The sequence below is a fragment of the Sinohyriopsis cumingii genome, chromosome 8, assembly GCF_028554795.1.
Source record: "Sinohyriopsis cumingii isolate HCF-2022 chromosome 8, ASM2855479v2, whole genome shotgun sequence".
In the NCBI taxonomy this organism is placed as follows: Eukaryota; Metazoa; Mollusca; class Bivalvia; order Unionida; family Unionidae; genus Sinohyriopsis; species Sinohyriopsis cumingii.
In genome coordinates, this window is record NC_142968.1 from 7,369,033 (window position 1) to 7,376,436 (window position 7,404).

Sequence of the window (7,404 nt, forward strand, 5' to 3'; positions counted from 1 at the left end):
AGAAAATGAGAAGAGGAAGAAAGAAGAGGAGGAGGAAGAGAAGAAAGAAGAGGAGGAGAAAAAAAAAGAAGAGAAAGAGTGTAGGTGAGAAAATAAGAAGTTGGTGGAGAAAAAGAAGAAATTAGAAGCAGAAGAAGAAGAAAAACAAAAGGCCCTTTTCAGGGCCACGCATATTTCTCGAAAAGAGAATGACTTTTCAATTGCCTACCCCTTTTTTTAAATTTAAATTTAAATTTAAAAAAATATTTAAAAAAAAAATTAAAAAAATCCCATGTTCAATTCCCCTTGTCCCTAGACAAGCCCAAACTCTATTCCCCCATGTTAAATTCCTCTTGTACGTAAAGTGACCCACGATTTATTCCCATGTTAAATTCCCCTTGTACGTAAAGTGACCCACGATTTATCGCCATGTTAATTCCCATTGTACGTAATCTGACCCACGATTTTTCGCCATGTTAAATTTCCATTGTACGTAATCTGACCCGGGGGGGGGGGGGTCTGTAATGCTAATTCCCATTGTACGTAAAGTATCCCCATTCACTACTATTATTCAACAACAGCACTAATAATTAAACTGTTATTATTATTATTATTATTATTATTATTATTATTATTAACCCGAAAAAGAGCGTGAAGCAGCCAGAACGTTTCCTGTTACAAGTGTTTGTTACAGTTTTGTGACTAAAATTATGGAGGCCCCGAGTGGCCGAGTGGTCTAAAGCGCTCTCCTTTACGGATCACTGCCATCTCACCTCTGTCTGCGTGGGTTCGAGTCTCGGATTTGGCCAATGTGGGTATGTGAGAAAGCTTGCAAGTAACTTCTTGAGGGTCGGTGGTTCTTTCCGGGGATTTCCCGGGTTCTTCCTCCACTATTAATACTGGCCGCCATGTATAGCCTATCGTGTGCTGAAAAAATGGCGTTAAACCCTACAACAACAACAACTAAAATCATGTCATGGAAACGCTTAAAATGCAGAAGCTCCCTTAAGATATATTTCTCGATCCGTCCCGGCAATTGGAGATATAATGTGGTGCCTTTTTGCACGTGAGGTACACGTTTAAAGTGACGTTTCAAAGGTTAATTACCCTGCTTTTTAGTAGACCCTGGGGATATACTTTTAAGGCACACATGCTTTTTTTTCTGGAAGTGTGCGACAAAGTAAAAATATTTGATACACGCATGCCAGAAAATTGTCTCAATCCCTTTTTGCAACAGTATGCTACAGTCAATACACAGTCATGAAATCATTTAATTTGAATGGAATGCAAAAAAAAAATTATTTTTTTTTTAAATATTGGTATTTGATATTTTGGTGACGAAATTTAACTCTGAAAGGACAAAAAAAAAAATAAAGAAGAGGAGACTTAACGCTTTACCTGGTTGAACGTATAAACATTATGAACCGAATTTAATAAATTTTCTTTGTTTAAATACTTGGGGAGATGGCAGTAATTAAGTGTACATAAATATGGCAATATTTTACTTGTGTTATGATTATATTGCAATATTTGGAATATTATAATTTCTAAATACATACTTTTTTCTTATCTTCACGTTTATGGACAAAAACGAATTAAGTGTTCCTAAACAATATATGTTTGGTTGACGGACAAAATAAACGCATACAGTTTGACTCAACATATGAAACTGGACTTCTCGACATAGGAAATAAAACTCCCAACTACCGCTGTGTGACTCGACAGATTATATCTAAAACCTCGACATCGGAAATGTAACTTTTCAACCACTGCTTTGCAACTGAACATATAAAATATAAAATCTCGACATGTGAAACATTTGAGCACAAATATGTGAAGTTGGAATTTTTGAGACATAACATTAAGATTTCAAACACCGCTGTTTAATTCCAAAGTTAAATCCCCTCAAACTCGACATAGGAAATAGAAGTTTCAACCAATGATGCATAATTCAACAGATAATATGTAAATCCTCGACATATGAAATGAAATTATCAAATCAAACATCTTGATTCTACACGTGAAACTTGAATTCCCGATATACTACACTGAAATTTAAATCAACGTGGTGTAATTAAATCGTGCAACAACAAAAAATGCTATAGAAGATGGAACTTTCAACGACCGCTAAGTAGTTCAACAGATACGATTTAAATTGCAACATATGAAATATAACTTTCAACACCAACAGTTTGATTGAACGTGTGAAATTGGAATTTTCAACACGTTTTGTTAAACTTTCAACTGCTACTTTCTCGGTAGACTAACCTTTGTTCTTTGTGGCGTATCAGTAATGAAATACAGCGTTATCTAGTGCAGCGTCACCAACGTCATCAGCCGTGACCATATATTACTGGGTGTTTCAACTCTTATCACGGTACACTTTCCTAATAGTGGTGTGGCGGTATTGACCAGTCACTACTTGGTGGCTGGCAGTCAGCTCTTGTCCTCGCGGTTCATCCATAACCAGCTGGACGCTCTTGCAACAGTTTTGTCTAGTGTGACCACTTTGCGTTTTTTTTTCCTGTGATCGCTAGGTAAAATTAATTAAATTAATGACAATGATATTGGCTTGTTTTAGAGGACAATTTGGATATTCCATTCCGATTGGAAGATCATTCCAATGATTACACGTTAACTCCATAGAAATTCCAACTGAAAATTAATTATCAGAGTTGGACAATAAGTTGATAGATAATTAAACGTGTACGCAACTAAGTGTACCAAAATTATTACTGATAATTACATGGGTACGTAACTAAGTGTACCAAAATTGTTGCTGATAATTACATGGGTACGCGACTAAGTGTACCAAAATTGTTACTGATAATTACATGGGTACGCAACTAAGTGTACCAAACTTGTTACTGATAGATAATTACACGGATACGCAACTAAGTGTACCAATTTTTTTACTGATAGATAATTACATGGATACGCAACTAAGTGTACCCAAATTGTTACTGATAGATAATTACAAAGATAAACGAGTAAGTGCGCCCGAGCTCTTAGTGATTGACAATTACAAAGGCGCACAATTAAGTGTACTAACACTGCTACATGTATTAAATTGCCAAGAGAAAGATGTTGTTATAGAAGAAAGAAATGATTTCCTTTGCTGTTCTCTCTTCATTTCAGCGGGTTCCTCTGCTTCTGAACTTTCCTCCTTTTTCTGTTTTTTTTTTTTATTTTATTTTTTATTTCTATCTCATGATATGTATACCAATTTCCATTTTTTGACAAAAAGGACTTACTTTTTATTTGTTTCACTATTATCTATCGTAGGTGTCTATTTTCTTTGATGTTGTGCATATTTATGAGTCTAATGTCCATTCTTTTGATAGGAATAACATGTATCTTCACTTTGTCTTGAGAGGTGCAGCATGAAGTTTCTCCAGAGGTCTTGTAGGAGTTCAATTTTCGAATGGCTCTTTGTAAATCGTTGACCAGAAGTGGCGCCTGTAATGGCTTTCTCATTTTTACAGATTAAAACTGAATAAATATATTCTCTTCGGTAGAGTGTAACTCTACGATGACATATGTCGTGGCATGGCTAATGTTACAACGTGTTCGTACAAGAATTTTATCACAAAACAGTTAAAAAAATATCTCGTCTTCAGGCTTGTTCTCTCTCCCTCCCTCCCTCTCTCTCTCTCTCTCTCTCTCTCTCTCTCTCTCTCTCTCTCTCTCTCTCTCTCTCTCTCTCTCCAGCGTTCAGACACCTTTCATTTATACTAATATGCCGCAATAAATAGTAGAGTGGTTCCCTGTTTTAAATTTAAATCCATATTAAGTCTTTATGCAGTGGAATGTGTCGCTAGTAATGGATGTTTTAAGAGTAATGGATCTTAAAGGTGTTTAAAGATGTTACTTTTTTCACGTTGGCTTCGACCACATGTAAGTAAGTAAATACGTAGAGAATTTCAAAGAAATTGAAATTCCACATCTATCATTATATCCAGTACTCTCACCATACTAGAACAGTCAGATTCGAGGTTTTGGTGTACAAATAAAAAACGAGTTATATACTATCCAACACCTAGTTATCTACTATCCAAAACGTCGTTTGGAGTGACCTTAACGAAGTGATGTATTATCCAACATTAATAAAATGCCATCAACACAGTATTAGTGCAAACCCTATGTGAAACGTGTCCACAGGTTTAACAGGTGGGGATCTCCATGTCTTCTAATGGAAGTAACGTTACACACTTTTATGGCCTCTAACTGCATTGAACATTATGCCATTGGTTTAACTTGTGTGGATTGATATGGCGTCTAACAGGAATTTAACAATACGACTTTAGTCCATAGTTTTAACATTATGATTCTATAAAAAAGAAAATATTATGTTAAAAATCCATAGGTTTAGCCAACACTTGGGCGAACTATTACTCAGTTAGCTACTATCTAGAACCTTGTGATCTACTATCCAACACCCACACTATACCATCAATATATCGGTAGCAGTGAATAAAAGCTCAGTTATCTACTATCCAACACACAGTTTTCTACTATTCAACACACCGTTTGAATTCTCCACCATCCAGTTATCAACTATCCACCACTCAGTCATCTACTATTCAAAAACCAGACTACACCATAAAAACACGGTTTGCAGTTACCAGCACTCAAATCTCTAATACCCAGCACTCAGTTATCTACTACTCAATACACCGTTTGGAGTGACCATCACCAATTTATTTACTATCTAGAACCGAGGATCCTGCTATCCAACAAACATATTATACAATCAAGAATCAAACTCTACCGAAACAACCTGGTGGAGGCGGGAAATTTCACATACCTTTAGCAGTCTGGCGAAAGTAGTGAATGGGGCCACCCTAGCCTCAATGGGAATTATCATTACAGAGACCCCTGGGCCACTCTAGCCTCAGTGGAAAATTAACATGGAGAAAAATCGTGGGCCACTCTAGCCTCAAGGGGAATTTAACATGGGAAATAGTCTTGGGCTGCTCTAGCCTCAAGGGGAATTGAACATGGAGAAAAAACCCTGGGCCACTCTAGCCTCAAGGGGAATTGAACATGGGATTTTTTTTATTTAAATTTTTTTAAATTTAAATTTAAATTTAAATTTAAAAAAGGGGTAGGCAATTGAATAAAGTCATTCTCTTTTCGAGAAAGATGGCTGGCCCTGAAAAGGGCCTTTGGTTTTTCTTCTTCTTCTGCTTCTAATTTCTTCTTTTTCTCAACCAACTTCTTATTTTCTCACCTACACTCTTTCTCTTCTTTTCTTTCTTTTCTTTTCTTTCTTTTTTTTCTCCTCCTCTTCTTTCTTCTTCTCTTCCTCCTCTTCTTTCTTCCTCTTCTCATTTTCTTCTTCTTTTTCAATTTTTTTATTCCATTTTCTTATTTTTATCCTTTCCTCTTCATCCTCCTTCTCCTCCTTTATTTCCTTCATCACACCACTTATCATGTCCTTTGCTTTTCTTAAGTTGTTAATCTCCATTTTTACTCTATGCGGACTATAAGAATAGTGGTCTTCATTGAGTCGTACTAGCATTTGTTCTATCATGCCCAAATTGTCAAGGACGTCTTGCAATGTTTGAAATTTATCGAGGTGGTTCGAAGCCATCTTCTCTGTAGAATGGTTTGAACGACGAATACTGTGGGTTCTTATACGAAAAGCGTGGACGTGAAGGAAAACATCCCCCTAAAACATAAAATTGATATTACCTAGATCATGACCTAACATCGTGCAGACGTGAAAGAAAACATCCCTACTTTTCTCATTTCATATAATATACTATCCACATAAGTGAAGCAACAATAAACAAACCCCAAATCTACTATTTACACACGCAAATCATTAAAACAAAATCCATAATTTACTATCCACACAATCGTACGTGAGCGCTTACAAAACCCAAACTATACTCTCCACATACGCTAAGAAACAATAAACAAAATCCATAATCTACTATCCACACAATCGTACGTGAGCGCTTACAAAACCCAAACTATACTCTCCACATACGCTAAGAAACAATAAACAAAATCCATAATCTACTATCCACACAATCGTACGTGAGCGCTTACAAAACCCAAACTATACTCTCCACATACGCTAAGAAACAATAAACAAAATCCATAATCTACTATCCACACAATCGTACGTGAGCGCTTACAAAACCCAAACTATACTCTCCACATACGCTAAGAAACAATAAACAAAATCCATAATCTACTATCCACACAATCGTACGTGAGCGCTTACAAAACCCAAACTATACTCTCCACATACGCTAAGAAACAATAAACAAAATCCATAATCTACTACCCACACAATCGTACGTGAGCGCTTACAAAACCCAAACTATACTCTCCACATACGCTAAGAAACAATAAACAAAATCCATAATCTACTATCCACACAATCGTACGTGAGCGCTTACAAAACCCAAACTATACTCTCCACATACGCTAAGAAACAATAAACAAAATCCATAATCTACTATCCACACAATCGTACGTGAGCGCTTACAAAACCCAAACTATACACTTCACATACGCTAAGAAACAATAAAGAAACCCATAATCTACCATTCACACAAACTTACGTGAGCAGTTACAAACACAAACACACAAACACATACCCTCGCACTATGAAAAAAGAGTTAGTGTTTATAATCACACTACTCTACCTACACACACACACACACACACACACACACACACACACACACACACATTGGCAAATCGATAGTTATTTCTTTTCTAGAGTATTGGGTAGCCCTGAAAAGGGCTGTTTTTCTTGAACTCCAGATGCAACTATCTAATGATTGCACCTTCCCGGCCTGGCGCCACACACGCATCTTCTTCCCCAGTCTCCTTTCACCTTTCTTCTGGGGAGCGAAGAGGGAGGATGATTCGCTTCAGCACCCCAGCCTCCTGCATAATCTTCGTACGTAATGCCGTGACTGGTGTTGGTTCCTAACTGTCCGGTGGCTTCGTACAGGGACAAGTACGATCTCAAGTAATTCTTCTTGGTAAAGTCAGGTTCGAAAGGTCGGGTACACAAGGTTTTGCCATCGCGACTGACTTCGATTTTGGACACGCCAAAGTGTTGACAGTAGAAAGGATTTTTTTCGGCAGCTCCGTTGAAGGCTGTATTCTCGACGATACCAACGATCAAACGTTTGGGTAACTGTCCTTGGAACAGATGATCTTCGATCATGGATCGCTGTCCCTTGGGAATGGTGAAGGTTTTCACTTCCACGCGTCGTATGGGATACTTGGCAGTCGTTCTGCTCAACGTCTGATTGATGTCGTTTCCCACTTCAGGTAACACTTCCACACGGCGTACGTAGAGTCTGGCTTCTAGGATTTTGGTTTTGTAACCGTCACTATCAGCCAATAAATGGAAAGCGGCACTGCTCCGATTCAGTCTGAGGCGGACATCCA